At 42.1% G+C, this 24,141-nt stretch overlaps 1 long non-coding RNA gene across 1 annotated transcript; it reads left to right on the top strand.

Annotated features, from left to right (window-relative positions):
• Positions 1-344: 344 nt before the first annotated feature.
• Positions 345-3,140, top strand: LOC307154207. Its single transcript, XR_013820301.1, has 3 exons — positions 345-535; positions 2,350-2,444; positions 2,994-3,140. It is a non-coding gene; the product is annotated as an uncharacterized lncRNA (long non-coding RNA).
• Positions 3,141-24,141: the final 21,001 nt, after the last annotated feature.

Here is a 24,141-nt window from a genome sequence, read left to right as displayed (position 1 = left end):
CCACCTGTTTACCAAGTAACGTTAACTTCGACATTTCATATAATAGACAACCTTTACCATGCTATTTGCATGACGTGCATTTGATATTTTTTTTCGTTTTAGGCTTTGTAATCTGATGGCCATTGTTAATGTAAGTGCTTTTAAGTAGTGTTACAGTTATAGTCTATGTTGTAAAAAAAAAAAAAATGCTGTCAAATTCTGTCAGTTCTGTGATCGTGCTTTTGAATCGTTGTCAGAATTTTGCTAGCACATGAAAATCCATGTTCCTAATGCTGTTTTCAAATGTAGTAGGCCTGTTCCTGATTGCCATCCCATGGTCCTACAACTACTCCCTAATTCAAAGAAGTTAGACGGTGTTATCCTTCAAGCAGATAAGTAGAGATTATTCAGCAAATCTCATTAATTTGTAATATGTTTTATGTTTTGGGTTCTGTTGATCAAGGTTGTGCTGTCCTTTTTAAAAATTGTTTCAGAAATTTGCATCGCTGATGTCCAGCAATCTACATTTGCCAGAAAGTCCACGACTTATTTCCTGGTATGTAAACATTAAAGGGGTAGATGAAACCTAAAATGAAAAGCCATCATTTACTCACCCTACTGCAAAATATGTTTTTCTTAATTAGTGTTTTTATTTTGTTTCCAGTCCAGATATCTACAATTCTTACATGAAGAAGCATTTATTAGACACGTAAAAATTGTCTTGTTTTCTGAAAGAATAAGTCAAAATTAAGTGAGTTTATGCTTAAAACAAACAAAATTATATGCCAGTGCATTTTAGCATTCTAACCAATTTTAATTTTTAGTTGAAAAATTTAATTCATAGAACTATGAATAGACAACTACATCGAACCACAGTGGAACCCACAGTAGTTATTTTAATTATTAATATTATTTATTTATTCTTTTTTTTTATTTTCTTTTTTATTCCATTACAGGTCAATCTCTAAGCAACCAGTGCTGGATATTAAGTTTGGAAGGTCAAGGTGTGTGTGAAGCATCACAGCCTCTTCATCACTGGCCTGGCAGCGCTGTTTGCCTCCTCCTATAACTTCAGCTTGCAGTACCAGGAAGAGGCAGCACCTTGAGTTTGGTCAGAGGTTAGTCATTGGCATATTTGCCATTCATACATATATATATATATATATATATATATATATATATATATATATTAGACTGAATTGTGTCACTAACCTTGACTTGACAGTATTTATTATGTTGACTACTGGTATGAACAATATGGCCCTGGTTTCCATACAGGGCTTAGCTTAAGCCAGGTCTAGGCCTTAATAAAATTAGGGTATTTAAGCAGCTTTTATAATAATGTATCATTAAAAAAAAAAAAAACATTACTGGTGTGCATCTTGAGATAAAACAGTGGCAGTCATATATTTTAAGATATATCAGTGCAAGTTGTTTTCAGTTGAAGGATTAGTGAAAATTCTGTCATTAATTACTCACCCTCATGTCGTTCCAAACCTGTAAGACCTTCGTTCATCTTCAGAACACAAATTAAGATATTTTTGATGAAATCTGAGAGGTTTCTGAACCACCCATAGACAGCAACGTCTTTGCAACTTTTAAGGCCCAGAAAGCTAGTAAAAACATTGTTTAAATAATCCATGTAACTAGTGCAACCTTAAAGGAGAACTCCGGTCAATTTTAACATTGAGCTAATTTTTTGTAAATTTGGAGTGCTGTCAATACAGAGAACAACGACAAAAATCGGTGTTGCCTACACCGTGTTATCCTCTTTTTAAAATTTGCACCCTGTTGACTTCAATTTTTAAACCTGCTTTTAGCCTCTTAACATCCTTGATGTGTCATACAAGTGCCCAGCCATGTGAGTGATTCCTTCAGAGTGAACACGGGTGAATCTGACTGCAGTAGATGTGAAAGATATCTTGTTGAAACATCTACAAATGTCCGTATATAGGTGAAAATGCCCCTTGAAATCAATTTAAGGTGGCAAATATATTACCCCTTAATAAAAAATGTTAATTTCTGTCACTGCTGTAAACTGACCACTGCATAGAATATGAATATCTTTGTCAGTCAGCTGTCAACAGGCCTAAACAAGCCATGGCACCAAGCACAGAAACACAATCCGTAAAATGTTATCTAATTATTATCAAGAAAACTTTGAAAATATCGATCGAGACATATTTTGTCAATATTGCTCACCCCTAATGCATGGTATTAATTTTGATTTCTTCGGGTCTTAAAAAGGTCTTAAAAAGCCTTAAATTTGACTTTAAAAAATGTGCAGAAACCCTGCTTCATAATATTTAGGTTGAACCACTGTAGGTATATATTTACCAATGTTTTTACCACTTTTCTGGGCTTTGACAGTTGCAATGATATTGATATCAATGGAAGGACAAAACTATCAGATTTCATCAAAAATATCTTCATTTGTGTCCCGAAGATGAACAAAAGTCTTGAGGGTGAGTAATAATGACAGAATTAAAATTTTTGGGTGCAAACATGCATTTAGTCTGGTAAATCATGTTGTCATATATGCAATAAACTTGCAAGGCTTGCAATTAAGTTAAATTATTTCTGTCACAAAGGTTTGGGCTGGATTCTGGCAGTGTGTGCTCTATATAAACGGAGAGTCTAAAGACTGCCTTTCCACTGATACTCTGATGGCACCGGATGAGGGCATGATATTGTTAATGAGCTGGGTGATGAGTAGACAAAAGTTGTAGAATAAAACTTTAAATCTGGCAACCCCACTTCCAAAAATTTAGTTAGTTGACAGTGTGCATGTAAACAGACACATTGAGTTGATGTATTTTACCAGGGCAGAAAAAATATCAGTTATTGATCACAACATCCAACATTGCATTTTTTTTTCTCACAACATCCAACATTGCATTTATTTTATTTTTTTCATGTTGTTCAGTTTTAGACCGCTTTTGTGCTGTCTCTCTTTGTCAAAATATATACACTCAGTTAATAATATTTAGTTGTTGTTTTTTTCTGCCTTTTAGACGCTTTCTTGACATCAATCCTGAACGTGGATCAAAAACAAAGAAAGGACAAGTAACTTCAAAGAAAACTGGCCAAGTTGTGCAAAACAAGAACACCACTGTAAGCCTACAGGTGTCCTCACTTCTGCGAAACCTTGCAGACTTTGAATGGGATTTCATTTGCACTTTTATGGACTATGGTCGTTATAAAGCTTGGAAGAGCCAGGACATTTTTTAATAGAACTCTGATTGTATTCGTCTGAAAGAATAATGTCATATACACCTAGGATGACTTGAGGGTGAGTAAATCATGTGCTAATTTAAATTTTTGGGTGAACTATTCCTTTAATTAAGTGCTAACTGTTACCTGTTTAAGTGTTAAAATTGCATTTTATGTTTAAAAAGTAATTCAGCCAACATGTTCACAGATGGCATTTTAACTAAATAAATGTTTTAAAACCCAGAAAATGTTTTCTTTTTCCTAGTGTGACTACTCTTATGAAACCTTAAAGTATAATATTTTAATTATGTAATAATAAAAGCAGTTTTCCCTGTAAAAATACAATTTATTGCTGTCGACAAGTTTAATGTAAAATGTGGTATATACTGTATTTGGTAATTACAGTGGAGTACTGTAAATGCTGTTTACTGTAGTAGTGTTGTAAAAATACAGTATGTGGATAGCAACCCAGCTGCCAGTATTTAACTGTAAATTTACAGTGAAAAGTTTTACAGTGTACATGCATGTGATACTGATGCATTTTTAAAGCTGTGGCATATGGTTATGGTACTTTGTGGATGTATTTGTCAAAAATGACAAAGAAAACACTGCATTATTGTATTAAAATACTATATTTGGTATTCACACAATAGACAATCTCCAACTATAGGCATTTAATTTCAAGGCATTCAGATATAAGGTTTGTATCCCTAATACATGTGAAAGTATGTACTATAGAAATAAGTACATATATGAATGTGTAAATATATGCGTCATATATGCATGTATAAATATATGCGTCATATATGCGTGTATACATATATGCGTCATATATGCGTGTATACATATATGCGCCATATATGCGTGTATACATATATGCGCCATATATGCGTGTATACATATATGCGTCATATATGCGTGTATACATATATGCGCCATATATGCGTGTATACATATATGCGCCATATATGCGTGTATACATATATGCGTCTTACATATATTTCACATTTATGTGCATATACGGGAAAATATATGGCACTTACATGAAAACGGCCATTTTTGATATATTTTGAAATATATGTTTCATATATGTATATGTGTTTTACATATATGAATTTTGCATATATTCTCATATATGCAGCAGACATACATGGGCACTAACATTATATATGTAATTTACATATATTGACATATATTACATTTCTGTATGGGATAAACTTTAAATATATAAATAGGCTGTAGTAGCGACGGTGAATTCACCTGCGGCAAGTTTACTTCTCACCAACTCCATCTTCTCCAGACTAAAGGCGTGCACGCAGCGGCGTCAGGTCTGCCGCCGCCCCTCTCCATGATGCACGTTACACGCAGCAGCAAGACTTTCTTTACGGTGAACAGCAGCGATGATTAATAAATGGGTTTTTTTTTTTTTGTTGTTGTTTTTTTTTACTGAGCGGAAAAGATTAAGCCCGAGGTCCGACCCGACCCGAGTCATTTGATTATATTTTCGACCCGAACCCGCGGGTCCCGTCGGGTTTGTCGGGCCGACCCGACCCGTTGAGAACTCTAAGCCCCATTGTATTGATTTTGGTTGCAGTTCCATTAGAATTCCACTGGGGGTGATCGCGAGCGAGTGCAGACTGAATGGGAGTCAATGGGGCTAGACGGCTAAATGTGTCTCTTTCACCCAAATGCCGTTGAGAAATCTCAGATTTTATTGTAGGTTTTGCAAGTTCAACATGGGTTATAGGTCGAAAGTTGAATGAACGAGTAGCCTACCCAGATAGCAAACTGACATTGAACCAACATGGAAACGACGTCTCTCCTGACATTGAAACAACATCACTTTGCTCATCGAATTAACGTTGAATCAACGTCAGACACGCCATTCAACCGCATTTCAACATTGAATCAATGTTTTATTTTCAACGTAATAAATAGTAAAGATTGATCCAACGTTGAAATTTGATTGATGATTGATACTAACCTTTACAACTAAGAATCAACGTTGAATCGACGTCTGCCTGCTATCTGGGTACTTATTTCTTTTCTATTTCTTACAGGTTGAGTTGTTGTTGCCCATAACACGCTAGCATTCTGCTAATGACGTCAGCATTCTGACGTCATTGACATTTTAAAAGACTTTTTAAACCAAATAAGTGACTCTAAAAAAATCTAACACCCAGCAATGTGTAATTTCTTTGCATCTCCTTTCGAATACAACATTCAAATTACTAGACAAAAAATTATATCCTGAGAAAAGTGGGTTTTGAGGGGTATTTCGCCATAGACCTCCATTCATTCTGCACTCGCTCGCGAGCGCCCCCGCATGGACAGAGACGTGTTACTGCAACCAATCCAGAACCCGGAAGTAAGCAGAGAGTGCCAATTCTCTTCCTATTAGACATTCTCTGGTATAGCTTAAATCAAGTGAAATATGATCCAAGTAAACCACCGACTCCTCTTGACATGGCCTCATCGTCTAGTTTGTCATACTATGAGTGTGTTAATGACAAAAAAAAAATAGGCTACTTACTTGGTGATTCCACGAGATAGTGGTAGATGTCTGAATAGTCCAAAGAGAGTGTATGTTTGTGCGATTTTTGCTATCAAGAAACTTTGCAGGTCTAGAGCGAGCGAGTTCTGTTCTCAGGGGAATCTGTTTGTTTTCCCCCAAAAAGGGGCGTTACCCTTCGATGACGCAAAAGTAGCGTTGGTCTATACATACAACCGGCGTAGCGTCATAGAACGTCTCTGAAAAGGTTCACGCCCACTTTTAGGGGAAAACAAACCGGCGAGCACCATACACAGTATCGGATTGAGGACGTGTACTAACCCTTACAAACATGTAATTTGTATTTAAACATTTTTTTTTTCACACAATAGGCTACCCCTATTATGTATTTGTATTTAATTAAATTTTTCCACACAGTATTTTGTATTTTTATTTTATTTCAAATACATTTCCATGTATTTATGCCCATCTCTGCCTGCCATCATCAATATCTTGCTGTTATGGAAATATCATGAATTACGGATGATGCTATCGAAAGCTAAATCAGGCTAGTTGTATGGCTGGACAGAAAAGTGCACTCAGTAGCTCCTCTAAATATAAAGACATAATATTATACATTTAAAGATGTTTACTTCTTAAAACCGAAGTAAAATCATTCACTGGCTACCTGGTGACTCGATGAGGTACGAGTAAATGTCCGGGTAAGACACTTCTGGCCACTGGGTGGGGTTGTTAGACCAATTTGACGCTGGTAGGGACATGTTTTTAAGTTGCCCAAATTAAGTTTATAAACGTATCGTTCACGCTCTATGGAAGGCAGGGTGAACGTATAATTACTCGACATATTTCATCTAAGTGATTTCTGAAGTTATACACGTCTGCCGGCTGTGTACGGACGTTGTTTTGTGCCGCTATTTTGTATTGAAGTCTATGGGAAGTCTGGTTTGTTTTCCCCTAAAAAGGGGCGGTTACGAAATGTACAGTTAAGTTTAAATATGGCGTCATTTTTTAGTCAAATGTTATGAGCGTGTAAGACATGCTCACGAGCACATTATGTTATTTCACAAGCGCAAAAATGAACCTTCAGCTGGCATGATAAAAGTACTCGCGCACAAATTCAACAACCGAGAGGTGTACAGGTAGCTGCGAGCGAGCGCCTGGCATACTCTCATAGGTTAACTCTGCTTGTACAGTGGAATCCTGCTCGCGCGCAGCGGGCTTCTGCTCGCGGAATGCTGTTTTGCTCGCGCAGTGGATTTCTGCTCGCTCAGCTGATTTCTGCTCCCTCGAGTCTACACGACTTTTGACAATTTGGGGGCGGAAACCAAGGAGGGCACTGACCCTCTTATGATTGGTCACTTTCATCATGGAAAATCTTGGGAAATCCTAACCCCGCCCACCTTCTGACGCAGCGCGCGTCACTCAGCTCGTTCTGCTACTCCGGTTATCTGTGTATATTTTAGGCAACGAAATATGTTATAAAACACCACAGTATCTCTTTTCGTTTTCATTTAAAGAAATCTTAAACATTATAGCCACACAAATGTGGTTCAGGCAACGCGTATTGATTATATTCACTGCACATAACGTTTGCCTATTTATACTGTAACAAAACGAAATATAAAACACAAACCTGCCTCTTTTCGTTTTAAATATAATATAAAAATATTAAACATTTTAATATGGTCCAGGCAATATGTGCATTTGTACTAAACAACAGATTTTGCAGTAAACACCATTACAGATCATCTTCGTTGTATTAAAATTTAAAATGACAAAACTCAACCCAGTCTCTTTTTGTTACATTTCACTTTTATCAATATTAGCCATTATAAAAGTATAAGTAAAAGGTATAAGAAGCTATACAAATAAAGCAAACAATTCAGTCAAACACACAAAGTCAGCGCTCTAGTCTAACCATACAAACTATAGTTTGTTTTCCAATTTGAAATGAAATAAGCAGAAACGAGAAAATGGCCCCTTTATTCGTTTTTTCGTTTTTTCAAAAAAACGAAAAAACGAGATTTCGGCTTGATTTTTCGTTTTTTAGTTTCCATGCAAAAAACGAATAAATGACTTCAAAATTCGTTTTCCACATGTGGGCGGCCTGACACGCCCTCTTCCACCGATTGGTCAAGCAAATCTGAGCATGTGACGTCATCAGTTGTCGCTCAGGTCAGGTCTGTTCAACAAAATAATAGTCCTCTACTATGACTACAGATTCTTAAACTGTACAGGGCAGGTCCTATTGGGCTTTCTTCTGTGCAACTTTACACGTTTCACAGAAATCTTTACATCAGAAATATTAATTATTAGTCTGCCACCAGCCTGTTTTATTTAGCTGTGTGTGGTGAAGCTGCGCTTGACAGCTTTTCTTTTAGACGCTCCGTTTTGCCACGGAATGGTGATTGAAAATACTGTAATGCCAATCGACTGAGGGTGGGTACCGATGATGGTGAAATACATTTTTACTGAAACTGTAATCATAGCCGCGACCCGCGAGAATGAGGCAGATGATTGACAGGACGATAGCGGATCGAGGCAATTAAAGGCGCAAGATAACTTCTGTTAACAAAAACATAAATAAAAAAGTGTTTAATATAAGTGACTTTGTCTTTGTTTTATTGTTTTTGATGTTTTTAAATCCGGTCTCTAGTTCATAAACGCCAGAAGAGAACTGGCCCCCGACTGAGCCTGGGTTCTCCCAAGGTTTTTTTTTTCTCCATTAGGTCACCTGATGGAGTTTTTCGGTTCCTTGCCACTGTTGCCTTTGGCTTGCTCAGTTGGGGATATTTTGGGGATATATTTAATCAATAAATTCCATTAGAAACAAACCTTGTTGTATTATTAAGTTGGCTTGAGAGAGCCAACTTACTGATATTGTACTTAAACTTATTAAGTTGGCTTGAGAGAGCCAACATATTGAAATCCTATTTAAACTTATTATTATTATTAAGTTGGCTTGAGAGAGCCAACATATTGAAATCCTATTTAAACTTATTATTATTATTATTATTATTATTATTAGTGGTGCTTGCTGAAAGCAAGGCATCACTATTGTTATTGCTCATACTTATTATTAGTGGTGCTTGCTGAAAGCAAGGCATCACTATTGTTATTGCTCATACTTATTATTATTAATGGTGCTTGCTGAAAGCAAGGCATCATTAGTGTTCTCTTGCATACTTATTAATGGTGCTTGCCAAAGGCAAGGCATCATTAGTGTTCTCTTGCATACTTATTATTATTATTCTTATTTTTATTCTGGACAAAGTTTGGCGCGTAACTCGCCCCGCACCGTTTGTCTCAGACCCCTGAGTGAGGTGTCAAATCGACCGGCTCATTGAGGAGAGGTGTGCTATGACTTTTCTAAGCGATCGGGGGGGCGGTGTTTGCCCCAGGGGCGAAAAAGCGGCCAAAAAAGTCCCATTGACTTAACATTGCGACGAACTTTGAGCACTCGTAGCTCTGAGCGAGGATTTCGCAGAAACGTGTGATTTGCCACATTTGAAGAGGCTGACAGGCTCTGTAAGAACATACGTCACAATGGGGTAAAAGTTGCACCCCTGGGGGGCAGGTGTGTCCCAAAGTTGCCCCATTGACTTACTATGGGGAAGGAATGTCCCGTGAAACACACATGCTTTTCCTACTATGGTAAATTGCATAGGGATTTTGAATTGAACGTAGCTCTGGATCACATTGTCATAGAAACAAGGTGGCGGGCTCATTTTACTCAGATGACCAATCAGTCCCTCAAGATCAGTGTGAAGCTATCAAGCCACGCCCTAGCAACCATTTAGAGCACCTTAGCAACAAGTCCCATAGACTTCCATTGAAAGAGATCAAAGGGATATCTCCGGACTAAATTGTCATAGAAACATGAGGGTGGTCTCATTTGACTTGGGGCTGCAAACAGCCAATCATGAATCACCTCAACACTTCCTAGACCCTCCCTAGCAACCATTGTCGAGCACATTAGCAACCAAAATCCAAAGAGGGATATCTTCCATTCTAAATGTCACAGAGGCATGGGAGTTGGTTTATATCATTCATAGTGACAAGACGCCTTTGAAGTTTAATGATTGGCAGCTATCAAGCCACTCCCTAGCAACCAAATAGAGTACCCTAGCAACCAAAATCCAAAGAAGGATATCTTCCATTCTGAATGTCACAGAGACATGGAAGTTGGATTATATCATTCATACTGACAAGAAGCCTTTGGAATTTCATCATTGGCAGCTATCAAGCCACTCCCTAGCAACCAAATAGAGTACCCTAGCAACCAAAATCCAAAGAGGGATATCTTCCATTCTAAATGTCACAGAGGCATGGGAGTTGGTTTATATCATTCATAGTGACAAGAAGCCTTTGAAGTTTAATGATTGGCAGCTATCAAGCCACTCCCTAGCAACCATATAGTACCCTAGCAACCAAAATCCAAAGAAGGATATCTTCCATTCTGAATGTCACAGAGGCATGGGAGTTGGTTTATATCATTCATAGTGACAAGAAGCCTTTGCAGTTGCATCATTGGCAGCTGCCAAGCAACTCCATAGCAACCAAACAGAGTACCCTAGCAACCATTTTACAAGACCTATATCTCTGCATCAGAACATCATAAAGAGATGGGGTTAAGACAAGTTTGACTCAGGGCAGCAAAGAGCCATTCATGAGACACCACAACACTTGCTAGCCCCGCCCTAGCAACCATTGTCAAGCACCTTAGCAACCAAAATCCATAGAGGGATGTCTTTCATTCTAAATGTCACAGAGGAATGGGAGTTGGTTTATATCATTCATACTGACAACTAGCCTTTAGAGTTTCATGATTGGCAGCTGCCAAGCCATTCCCTAGTAACCAAACAAAGTACCTTAGCAACCATTTTGCAAGACCTATTTCTCTGCATCAGAACATCATATAGAGATGGGGGTTGGCTCTTTTGACTCATACTAGCAAGGAGGAATTCCAACATGCTACACATGCTAACTGTGAATAGCTACATGCTAATAGCGATTAGGTAAGTGCTAAATCATGCCAAGAAAATGCTAAGAACTGCAATAGTAATCATCAGTGACAACTACCAACCACTTAGTAACACCATAGAAACCACCCATAATACCTTAGCAACCGCCCTGAACACCCTAGCAACTGCCTAGCAACCGCCTAGCAACCACCCAAAATACCCTACCAACCACCTAGCAACACAATAGCAACCACCCAGAACACCCTAGCAACTGCCTAGCAACGCCCAAGCAACCACCCAGAATACCCTAGCAACCGCCTAGCAACACCATAGCAACCACCCAGAACACCCTAGCAACTGCCTAGCAATACCCTAGCAACCACCCAGAGCACCCTAGCAACGCCCTAGCAACCACCCAGAATACCCTAGCAACCGCCTAGCAACCACCCAGAACACCCTAGCAACTGCCTAGCAACGCCCTAGCAACCACCCAGAATACCCTAGCAACCGCCTAGCAACACCATATCAACCACCCAGAACACCCTAGCAAAGCCCTAGCAACCACCAAGAACACCCTAGCAACCGCCTAGCAACCACCCAGAATACCCTAGCAACTGCCTAGCAACGCCCTAGTCACCACCCAGAATACCCTAGCAACCGCCTAGCAACACCATAGCAACCACCCAGAACACCCTAGCAACCGCCTAGCAATGCCCTAGCAACCACCCAGAACACCCTAGCAACCACCCAGAATACCCTAGCAACTGCCTAGCAACCACCCAGAACACCCTAGCAGCCGCCTAGCAACCACCCAAAACACCCTAGCAACTGCCTAGCAATGCCCTAGCAACCACCCAGAATACCCTAGCAACTGTCTAGCAACACCCTAGCAACCACCCAGAATACCCTAGCAACTGCCTAGCAACCACCCAGAACACCCTAGCAACACCCTAGCAACCACCTGAACAACACGAATAAGCCATATCTCAGCACCAGAACATCGTACAGACATGTTTGTTGGCTCGTATGCAATCATGTACCACATTCTAGCAACCGAGTGGCGAGTTTTGCCACTGCAAGCACCATTTCACATTTTCTTCAGGAAATGTACATTCTAGTTATTATTAGTGGTGCTTGCTGAAAGCAAGGCATCACTATTGTTATTGCTCATACTTATTATTCTTCTTCTTCTTATTATTGTTCTGGACAAAAGTTTGGCGCGTAACTCGCCCCGCACCGTTTGTCACAGACCCATGAATGAGGTGTCAAATCGACCGGCTTATTGAGGAGAGGTGTGCTATGACTTTTATAAGCGATCGGGGGTGCGGTGTTCGCCCCAGGGGCGAAAAAGCGCCCCAAAAAGTTCCATTGACTTAACATTGCGACGAACTTTGAGCACTCATAGCTCTGAGCGAGGATTTTGCAGAAACGTGTGATTTGCCACATTTGAAGAGGCTGACAGGCTCTGTAAGAACATACCTCACAATGGGGTAAAAGTTGCACCCCTGGGGGGCAGGAGCGTCCCAAAGTTGTCCCATTGACTTACTATGGGGAAGGAATGTCCCGTGAAACACACATGCTTTTCCTACTATGGTAAATTGCATAGGGATTTTGTAATGAACGTAGCTCTGGATCACAGTGTCATAGAGACAAGGGGGAGGGCTCATCTTACTCAGATGACCAATCAGTCTCTCAGGATCATTGTGAAGCTATCAAGCCACGCCCTAGCAACCATTTAGAGCACCTTAGCAACAAGTCCCATAGACTTCCATTGAAAGAGATCAAAGGGATATCTCAGGACTGAATTGTCATAGAAACATGGGGGTGGTCTCATTTGACTCGGGGCAGCAAACAGCCAATCATGAATCACCTCAACACTTCCTAGCCCCTCCCTAGCAACCATTGTCGAGCACCTTAGCAACCAAAATTCATAGAGAGATATCTTCTATTCTGAATGTCACAGAGGCATGGGAGTTGGTTTATATCATACATACTGACAAGCAGCCTTTGGAGTTTCATGATTGGCAGCTGCCAAGCCACTCCCTAGCAACCAAACAGAGTACCCTAGCAACCATTTTGCAAGACCTATATCTCTGCATCAGAACATCATAAAGAGATGGGGTTAACACAAGTTTGACTCAGGGCAGCAAACGGCCAATCATAAATCACCTCAACACTTCCTAGCCCCTCCCTAGCAACCATTGTCGAGCACCTTAGCAACAACAATCCAAAGAGGGATATCTTCTATTCTGAATGTCACAGAGGCATGGGAGTTGGTTTATATCATACATACTGACAAGCAGCCTTTGGAGTTTCATGATTGGCAGCTGCCAAGCCACTCCCTAGCAACCAAACAGAGTACCCTAGCAACCATTTTGCAAGACCTATATCTCTGCATCAGAACATCATAAAGAGATGGGGTTAACACAAGTTTGACTCAGGGCAGCAAACGGCCAATCATAAATCACCTCAACACTTCCTAGCCCCTCCCTAGCAACCATTGTCGAGCACCTTAGCAACAACAATCCAAAGAGGGATATCTTCTATTCTGAATGTCACAGAGGCATGGGAGTTGGTTTATATCATACATACTGACAAGCAGCCTTTGGAGTTTCATGATTGGCAGCTGCCAAGCCACTCCCTAGCAACCAAACAGAGTACCCTAGCAACCATTTTGCAAGACCTATATCTCTGCATCAGAACATCATAAAGAGATGGGGTTAACACAAGTTTGACTCAGGGCAGCAAACGGCCAATCATAAATCACCTCAACACTTCCTAGCCCCTCCCTAGCAACCATTGTCGAGCACCTTAGCAACAACAATCCAAAGAGGGATATCTTCTATTCTGAATGTCACAGAGGCATGGGAGTTGGTTTATATCATACATACTGACAAGCAGCCTTTGGAGTTTCATGATTGGCAGCTGCCAAGCCACTCCCTAGCAACCAAACAGAGTACCCTAGCAACCATTTTGCAAGACCTATATCTCTGCATCAGAACATCATAAAGAGATGGGGTTAACACAAGTTTGACTCAGGGCAGCAAACGGCCAATCATAAATCACCTCAACACTTCCTAGCCCCTCCCTAGCAACCATTGTCGAGCACCTTAGCAACAACAATCCAAAGAGGGATATCTTCTATTCTGAATGTCACAGAGGCATGGGAGTTGGTTTATATCATACATACTGACAAGCAGCCTTTGGAGTTTCATGATTGGCAGCTGCCAAGCCACTCCCTAGCAACCAAACAGAGTACCCTAGCAACCATTTTGCAAGACCTATATCTCTGCATCAGAACATCATAAAGAGATGGGGTTAACACAAGTTTGACTCAGGGCAGCAAACGGCCAATCATAAATCACCTCAACACTTCCTAGCCCCTCCCTAGCAACCATTGTCGAGCACCTTAGCAACAACAATCCAAAGAGGGATATCTTCCATTCTGAATGTCACAGAGGCATGGGAGTTGGTTTATATCATTCATAGTGACAAGAAGCCTTTGGAATTGCATCATTGGCAGGTGCCAAGTAACTCCATAGCAACCAAAAAGAGTACCCTAGCAACCAAAATCCAAAGAGGCATATCTTACATTCTGAATGTCACAGAGGCATGGGAGTTGGATTATATAATTCATAATGACAAGAAGCCTTTGGAATTTCATCATTGACAGCTGACAAGCCACTCCCTAGCAACCAAACAGAGTACCCTAGCAACCAAAATCCAAAGAGGCATATCTTCCATTCTGAATGTCACAGAGGCATGGGAGTTGGTTTATATCATTCATAGTGACAAGAAGCCTTTGGAGTTTCATGATTGGCAGCTGACAAGCCACTCGCTAGCAACCAAATAGAGTACCCTAGCAACCGTTTAGCAAAACGTATATCTCTGCATCAGAACATCGTATAGAGATGGGAGTTGGTTTATATCATTCATGCTAACAAGAAGCCTTTGTAGTTTCATCATTAGCAGCTGACAAGCATCTCCATAGCAACCAAACAGAGTACCCTAGCAACCATTTTACAAGACCTACATCTCTGCATCAGAATATTGTATAGAGATGGGGGTTGGCTCATTAGTTTCAGTTGTAAAACAGCCTGTAAATATCACCATGGTAACTGTGTATTCACACCCTAGCAACCATTTAGAGCCACCTAGCAACCATATTGCAACATATAGAAGCCATATTTCAGCTCCACAACATCGTACAGACATGGTTGTTGGCTCGAATGCAAACATGTACAACACCCTAGCAACCGAGTGGCGAGTTTTGCCACTGCAAGCACCACTTCACATTTTCTTCAGGAAATGTACATTCTAGTTATTATTCTTCTTCTTATTATTCCGGACAAAAGTTTGGCGCGTAATGCGCCCCGCACCGTTTGTCACAGACCCCTGAGTGAGGTGTCAAATCGACCGGCTCATCGAGGAGAGGTGTGCTATGACTTTTCTAAGCGATCGGGTGTACGATGTTCGCACAGCGGACGAAAAAGCGGCCAAAAAAGTCCCATTGACTTAACATGGGGAGTTCTAAAAACATTTGAATCCCAACTGCCGTTTTCACACACACAGACTCCAAAGGGCCTGACAGCCCTGCGTCTCTCCCTCTCTCTCTCCCTCAGAGGATTTACATTATCAAGCAGCCAATAAGTAATGGCTTAAAATCTTCATAGCCACACCCTAGCAACCAGTTTCAGCACCCTAGCAACCACTAAGAGCTCCCTAGCAACCACCCTAAACCAAAAAAAAATGTTTTTTACATTTTTTTGTATTTTTTAACGCAATATTACACTCGTGGCCTTGCGATATTGCTCCATGCTTGTGCCTATTCGGCCATAGGCACGAGGCCGCAGGCCGAGTGCCGTACTGAAGGCACTCGTTATTAAAGATTTTAATAACTCTATAAAAACTCCATAGTAACCATCTTTGACAACTACCAACCACCTAGTAACACCATAGCAACTAAAAAAAATACCTTAGCAACCATCCTGAACACCCTAGCAACGTCTAGAAACGCTCTAGTAACCACCAAAAATACCGTAGCAACCACCCAGAACATCCTAGCAACTGTCTAACAACCAACCAGAACACCTAGCAACTGCCAAGCAACCACCCAGAAAACTCTAGCAACTGCCTAGCAACACCATAGCAACCACCCAGAATACCCTAGCAACTGCCTAGCAACACCATAGCAACCACCCAGAATACCCTAGCAACCGCCTAGCAACACCATAGCAACCACCCAGAACAGCCTAGCAACCACCTAGCAACGGCCTAGCAACCACCAAGAATACCCTAGCAACCACCTTGCAACACCTTAGCAACTACCCAGAATACCCTAGCAACCGCCTAGCAACACCATAGCAACCACCCAGAATACCCTAGCAACCACCTAGCAACGCCCTAACAACCACCCTGAATACCCTAGCAACCACCTAGCAACACCATAGCAATGACCCAGAACACCCTAGCAACACCCTAGCAACCACCAAGAATACCCTAGCAACCGCCTAGCAACCACCCAGAATACCCTAGCAACCGCCTAGCAACACCATAGCAACCACCCAGAACACCATAGCAACTGCCTAGCAACACCATAGCAACCACCAAGAATACCCTAGCAACCACCTAGCAACGCCCTAGCAACCACTAAGAATATCCTAGCAACCACCAAGCAACCACCCAGAACACCTTAGCAACTGCCTACCAACCACCTAGCAACCACCCAGAATACCCTAGCAACGCCCTAGCAACCACCCAGAACACCCTAACAACACCATACCAACCACCCAGAACACCCTAGTAACTGCCTAGCAACCATGCATTATATCAGTCACATACTTATCATGTTATCATCTTGCTAAAAATTAGCTAACTGCACCCTAGCAACCGTGCCGAATTTTGCCACTGCAAGCACCATTTCACATTTTCTTCAGGAAATGTACATTCTAGTTCTTCTTCTTCTTCTTCTTCTTCTTCTTATTCTGGACAAAAGTTTGGCGCGTAATGCGCCCCGCACCGTTTGTCACAGACCCCTGAGTGAGGTGTCAAATCGACCGGCTTATTGAGGAGAGGTGTGCTATGACTTTTCTAAGCGATCGGGTGTACGATGTTCGCACAGCGGACGAAAAAGCGGCCAAAAAAGTCCCATTGACTTTACATTGGGAGTTCTAAAAATATTTGAATCCCAACTGCCGTTTTCACACACACAGACTCCAAAGGGCCTGACAGCCCTGCGTCTCTCCCTCTCTCTCTCCCTCAGAGGATTTATATTATCAAGCAGCCAATAAGTAATGGCCTAAAATCTTAATAGCCACACCCTAGCAACCAGTTTCAGCACCCTAGCAACCACTAAGAGCTCCCTAGCAACCACCCTAAACCAATAAATAATAAAAACATTTTTTTTTTACATTTTTTAAAGCAATATCACACTCGTAGCCTTGTGATATTGCTCCATGCTTGTGTATATTCGGCCAAAGGCACGAGGCCACAGGCCTCGTGCCATACTGAAGGCACTCGTTATTAAAGATTTTAAGAACTCTATAAAAACTCCATAGTAACCATCTTTGACAACTACCAACCACCTAGTAACACCATAGCAACTACCAAACATACCTTAGCAACCACCCTGAACACCCTAGCAACGTCTAGAAACGCTCTAGTAACCACCAAAAATACCAGAGCAACCACCCAGAACACCCTAGCAACTGCCTAGCAACCACCCAGAACACCTAGCAACCACCTAGAACACCCTAGCAACTGCCTAGCAATGCCCTAGCATCCACCCAGAATACCATAGCAACTGCCTAGAAACACCATAGCAACCACCCACATCACCCTAGCAACCACCTAGCAACGCCCTAGCAACCACCGAGAATACCCTAGCAACCGCCTAGCAACCACCCAGAACACCTTAGCAACTGCCTAGCAACACCATAGCAACCACCAAGAATACCCTAGCAACACCATAGCAACACCCTAGCAACCATCCAGAATACCCTAGCAACTGCCTAGCAACGCCATAGCAACCCCCAGAATACCCTAGCAACTGCCTAGCAACGCCCTAGCAACCACCCAAAATACCCTAGCAACCGTCTAGCAACACCTTAGCAACCACTCAGAACACCCTAGCAACTGCCTAGCAACACCCTAGCATCCACCCAGAATACCATAGCAACTGCCTAGCAACACCATAGCAACCACCCAGAACACCCTAGCAACCACCAAAAATACCCTAGCAACCGCCTAGCAACCACCCAGAACCCCTTAGCAACTGCCTAGCAACCGCCTAGCAACCACCCAGAATACCATAGCAACTGCCTAGCAACACCATAGCAGCCACCAAGAATACCCTAGCAACACCATAGCAACACTCTAGCAACCATCCAGAATACCCTAGCAACTGCCTAGCAACGCCCTAGCAACCACCCAAAATACCCTAGCAACCGCCTAGCAACACCTTAGCATCCACCCAGAATACCATAGCAACTGCCTAGCAACACCATAGCAACCACCCAGAGCACCCTAGCAACGCCCTAGCAACGCCCTAGCAACCACCAAGAATACCCTAGAAACCGCCTAGCAACCACCCAGGACACCTTAGCAACTGCCTAGCAACCACCCAGAACCCCTTAACAACTACCTAGCAACCGCCTAGCAACCACCCAGAATATCATAGCAACTGCCGAACAACACCATAGCAACCACCCATAACACCCTAGCAACCACCTAGCAACGCCCTAGCAACCACCCAGAACACCCTAGCAACCACCTGAAACACATGAATACGCCATATCTCAGCACCAGAACATCGTACAGACACAGCAGAGTTGCGAGTTTTGCCACTGCAAGCACCACTCACATTTTCTTCAGGAAATGTACATTCTAGTTATTATTATTATTATTATTTTATTTTATTTATTTATTTTTTTTTATTTTTTTCATGGTATAATTATGTAATCTGCTTATTGTGAGCCTAAATGAGTAAATTGTCAAGTCAAGTCAAGTGTATTTGTATAGCGCTTTTCACAATACAGATTGTATTAAAGCAGCTTCACAGTATTAAATTAAAACTAGATGCAAAATGTTCTGGATGGTTGCTAAGCAGTTGCTAGGGTGTTCTCGGTGGTTGCTATGGTGTTGCTAGGCGGTTGCTAGGGTATTCTGGATGGTTGCTAGGCGGTTGCTAGGGTGTTCTGGGTGGTTGCTATGCTGTTGCTAGGCGGTTGCTAGGGTATTCTGGGTGGTTGCTAGGCGGTTGCTAGGGTGTTCTGGGTGGTTGCTATGCTGTTGCTAGGGTGTTCTGGGTGGTTGCTATGCTGTTGCTAGGCGGTTGCTAGGGTGTTTTGGTGGTTGCTATGCTGTTGCTAGGCGGTTGCTATGGTGTTTTGGTGGTTGCTATGCTGTTGCTAGGGTATTATGGGGGGTTGCTAGGGTGTTGCTAGGCGGTTGCCAGGGTGTTCTAGGTGGTTGCTATGATGTTGCTAGGCGGTTGCTAGGGTGTTTTGGTGGTTGCTATGGTGTTGCTAGGCAGTTGCTAGGGTATTCTGGTTGGTTGCTAGGGTGTTGCTATGCTGTTGCTAGGCGGTTGCTAGGGTATTCTGGGGGTTGTTAGGGTGTTGCTAGGCGGTTGCTAGGGTGTTCTAGGTGGTTGCTATGATGTTGCTAGGCAGTTGCTAGGGTATGCTGGGTGGTTGCTAGGGTGTTGCTAGGTGGTTGCTATGGGTATTCTAGGTGGTTGCTAGGGTGTTGCTAGGCGGTTGCTAGGGTGTTTTGGTGGTTGCTATGGTGTTGCTAGGCGGTTACTAAGGTATTCTGGGTGGTTGCTAGGCGGTTTCTAGGGTGTTCTGGGTGGTTGCTATGGTGTTGCTAGGAGGTTACTAAGGTATTCTGGGTGGTTGCTAGGCGGTTGCTAGGGTGTTCTGGGCTGTTGCTAGGGTGTTACTAGGTGGTTGGTAGTTGTCACAGATGGTTACTATGGAGTTTTTATAGAGTTCTTAGCATGATCTTGGCATGATTTAGCACTTAACTAATCGCTATTAGCATGTAGCTATTCACTGCTAGCATGTGTAGCATGTTGGAAGTGCTGTTTGCTAGCATGAGTCAAAAGAGCCAAACCTCATCTCTATACGATGTTCTGATGCAGAGATATAAGTCTTGCAAAACGGTTGCTAGGGTACTCAAGTTTGGTTGCTATGGAGTTGCTTGGGAGCTGGAAGCTTTAAACTTAATAAGTTTAAAGTGGTTTGAAGTTTAAAGTAGTTTACGAGTTTTTGAGTTTTGAGTTTATAAGTTTAAATGAGTTTAGAGAGTGTGTGTGTGTGTGTGTGTGTGTGTGTGTGTGTGTGTGTGTGTGTGTACACACACACACACACACTCAGAGTTTATGAGTTTAGAGTTTATAAGTGTATAAATGGATGAGTTTATAAGTGTACAAGTTTTTGAGTTTAGTTTATAAGTTTAAATGAGTTTTGAGTTTATAAATTTAAATGAGTTTAAGAGTTCAGAGTTTATTAATTTATGAGTTTTAGAGTTCATAAGTCTATGAATTCATGAGTTTATAAGTTAATTAGTTTATAAGTGTATGAGTTTAGAGTGCATTAGTTTAAATGAGTCTCAATGGCTCATATAGTATATAGAACGGCAGTTTGGTTTAGTCTTCAAGGTATTTTGATTTGAATTTTCGTCGGTTGGTCAGTTTGAATCTAAATTTGAATTTTTTAGAACTCCCCAATGTAAGTCAATGGGAGTTTTTGAATGAGTTTTTTCGAGTTTTGATCGTCATTTTTAGGAAAACCGTAAGTCCGATCTAGATGCTAAAGTTCGTCGAGACAAACTTTAAGTTGGCTTGAGAAAGTTTGGACCAGAAAGTTTTTTGCTAGGCGGTTGCTAGGGTGTTCTGGGTGGTTGCTATGATGTTGCTAGGCGGTTGCTAAGGTATTTTGGGTGGTTGCTAGGCGGTTACTAGGGTGTTCTGGGTGGTTGCTATGCTGTTGCTAGGTGGTTGCTAGGGTATTTGGGTTGGTTGCTAGGGTGTTCTGGGTGGTTGCTAGGCGGTTGCTAGGGTGTTTTGGGTATTCTGGGTGGTTGCTAGGGTGTTCTGGGTGGTTGCTATGGTGTTGCTAGGCGGTTGCTAGGGTGTTCTGGGTGGTTGCTAGGCGGTTGCTAGGGTGTTGTTAGGCGGTTGCTAGGGTGTTATGGGTGGTTGCTATGGTGTTGCTAAGGTATTCTGGGTGGTTGCTAGGCGGTTGCTAGGCGGTTGCTAGGGTGTTCTGGGTGGTTACTATGGTGTTGCTAGGTGGTTGCTAGGGTGTTCTGGGTGGTTGCTAGGCGGTTGCTAGGGTGTTGTTAGGCGGTTGCTAGGGTGTTATGGGTGGTTGCTATGGTGTTGCTAAGGTATTCTGGGTGGTTGCTAGGCGGTTGCTAGGCGGTTGCTAGGGTGTTCTGGGTGGTTACTATGGTGTTGCTAGGTGGTTGCTAGGGTATTCTGGGTGGTTGCTAGGCAGTTGCTAGGGTGTTCTGGGTGGTTGCTATGCTGTTGCTAGGCGGTTGCTAGGGTATTCTGGTTGGTTGCTAGGCGGTTGCTAGGGTGTTCTGGGTGGTTGCTAGGGTGTTGCTAAGCGGTTGCTAGGGTATTTTGGGTGGTTGCTAGGGTGTTGCTAGGTGGTTGCTAAGGTATTTTGGGTGGTTGCTAGGGTGTTGCTAGGCGGTTGCTAGGGTGTTCTGGGTGGTTGCTATGCTGTTGCTAGGTGGTTGCTAGGGTATTCTGGTTGGTTGCTAGGCGGTTGCTAGGGTGTTGCTAAGCGGTTGCTAGGGTATTTTGGGTGGTTGCTATGGTGTTGCTAGGTGGTTGCTAAGGTATTTTGGCTGGTTGCTAGGGTGTTCGGGGTGGTTGCTCTGGTGTTGCTAGGTGGTTGCTAAGGTATTTTGGGTGGTTGCTAGGGTGTTGCTAGGCGGTTGCTAAGGTACTTTGTGTGGTTGCTAGGGTGTTGCTAGGTGGTTGCTAAGGTACTTTGTGGGGTTGCTAGGGTGTTGCTAGGCGGTTGCTAAGGTACTTTGTGTGGTTGCTAGGGTGTTCTGGGTGGTTGCTAGGCGGTTGCTAGGGTGTTCTGGGTGGTTGCTAGGTTGTTGCTAGGATGTTTTGGGTGGTTGCTATGGTGTTGCTAGGCGGTTGCTAGGGCATTCGGGGTGGTTGCTAAGGTATTTTGGGTGGTTTCTATGATGTTACTAGGTGTTAGGTAGTTGTCACAGATGGTTACTATGGAGTTTTTATAGAGTACTTAGAATGATTTAGCACTTAACTAATCGCTATTAGCATGTAGCTATTCACTGCTAGCATGTGTAGCATGTTGGAAGTGCTGTTTGCTAGCATGAGTCAAAAGAGCCAAACCTCATCTCTGTACGATGTTCTGATACAGAGATATAGGTCTTGCAAAACGGTTGCTAGGGTACTCAAGTTTGGTTGCTATGGAGTTGCTTGGGAGCTGGAAGCTTTAAACTTAATAAGTTTAAAGTGGTTTGAAGTTTAAAGTAGTTTACAAGTAAGGAGTTTTGAGTTTACAAGTTTAAATGAGTTTAGAGTTTAAGTTTAAATGAGTTTAGAGTGTGTGTGTGTGTGTGTGTGTGTGTGTGTGTGTGTGTGTGTGTGTGTTCAGAGTTTATGAGTTTAGAGTTTATAAGTGTATAAATTGATGAGTTTATAAGTGTAAGAGTTTTTGAGTTTAGAGTTTATTAATTTATGAGTTTTAGAGTTCATAAGTCTATAAATTCATGAGTTTATAAGTTAATTAGTTTATAAGTGTATGAGTTTAGAGTGCATTAGTTTAAATTAGTCTCAATGGCTCATCTAGTATATAGAATGGCAGTTTGGTTTAGTCTTCAAGGTGTTTAGATTTAAATTTTTGTCGGTTTGAATTTTTTAGAACTCCCAATGTAAGTCAATGGGAGTTTTTGAATGAGTTTTTTCGAGTTTTGATCGTCATTTTTAGGAAAACCGTAAGTCCGATCAGTCTGAAAAGATATAGCACACCGAGTCAGATCAGTTTGAGTGTCTGTGCCGAGTTTGGAGTATGTGGAGTTAAAGCTCTAGGAGGAGTTTGAGTTGTAAATTTTTACGCTCAGAAGAATAATAATAATAATAATAATAAGTTTAAATAGGATTTCAATATGTTGGCTCTCTCAAGCCAACTTAATAATAATAATAATAATAATAATAAGTTTAAATAGGATTTCAATATGTTGGCTCTCTCAAGCCAACTTAACTAGATGCAAAAGTTCGTCGAGACAAACTTTAAGTTGGCTTGAGAAAGTTTGGACCAGAACGTTTTTTTGCTAGGCGGTTGCTAGGGTGTTCTGGGTGGTTGCTATGGTGTTGCTAGGTGGTTGCTAAGGTATTTTGGGTGGTTGCTAGGCGATTGCTAGGGTGTTCTGGGTGGTTGCTATGGTGTTGCTAGGCGGTTGCTAGGGTGTTCTGGGTGGTTGCTAGGTGGTTGCTAGGGTGTTTTGGGTGGTTGCTATGGTGTTGCTAGGCGGTTGCTAGGGTGTTCTCGTGGTTGCTAGGGTGTTGCTAGGCGGTTGCTAGGGTGTTCTGGGTGGTTGCTAGGCGGTTGCTAGGGTGTTCTGGGTGGTTGCTAGGCGGTTGCTAGGGTATTCTGGGTGGTTGCTATGGTGTTGCTAGGCGGTTGCTAGGGTATTCTGGGTGGTTGCTATGCTGTTGCTAGGCGGTTGCTAGGGTATTCTGGTGGTTGCTAGGCGGTTGCTAGGGTGTTCTGGGTGGTTGCTAGGCGGTTGCTAGGGTGTTTGTGGTGGTTGCTATGGTGATGCTAGGCGGTTACTAAGGTATTCTGGGTGGTTGCTAGGCGGTTTCTAGGGTGTTCTGGGTGGTTGCTATGGTGTTGCTAGGCGGTTACTAAGGTATTCTGGGTGGTTGCTAGGCGGTTGCTAGGGTGTTCTGGGCTGTTGCTATGGTGTTACTAGGTGGTTGGTAGTTGTCACAGATGGTTACTATGGAGTCTTTACAGAGTTCTTAGCATGATCTTGGCATGATTTAGCACTTAACTAATCGCTATTAGCATGTAGCTATTTACTGCTAGCATGTGTAGCATGTTGGAAGTGCTGTTTGCTAGCATGAGTCAAAAGAGCCAAACCTCATCTCTATACGATGTTCTGATACAGAGATATAGGTCTTGCAAAACGGTTGCTAGGGTACTCAAGTTTGGTTGCTATGGAGTTGCTTGGCAGCTGGAAGCTTTAAACTTAAGAAGTTTAAAGTGGTTTGAAGTTTAAAGTAGTTTACGAGTTTTTGAGTTTTGAGTTTATAAGTTTAAATGAGTTTAGAGTTTAAGTTTAAATGAGTTAAGAGTGAGTGTGTGTGTGTGTGTGTGTGTGTGTGTGTGTGTGTGTGTGTGCACACACACACACACACACACACACACACACACACACACACACACACACACACACACACACACACAC

This window comes from Squalius cephalus (genome assembly GCF_949319135.1).
Source record: "Squalius cephalus genome assembly, contig: scaffold_37, whole genome shotgun sequence".
NCBI classification, from domain to species: Eukaryota; Metazoa; Chordata; class Actinopteri; order Cypriniformes; family Leuciscidae; genus Squalius; species Squalius cephalus.
Note: the sequence above shows the minus strand (reverse complement) of the source record. Positions and strands in the feature narration are given on the sequence as shown.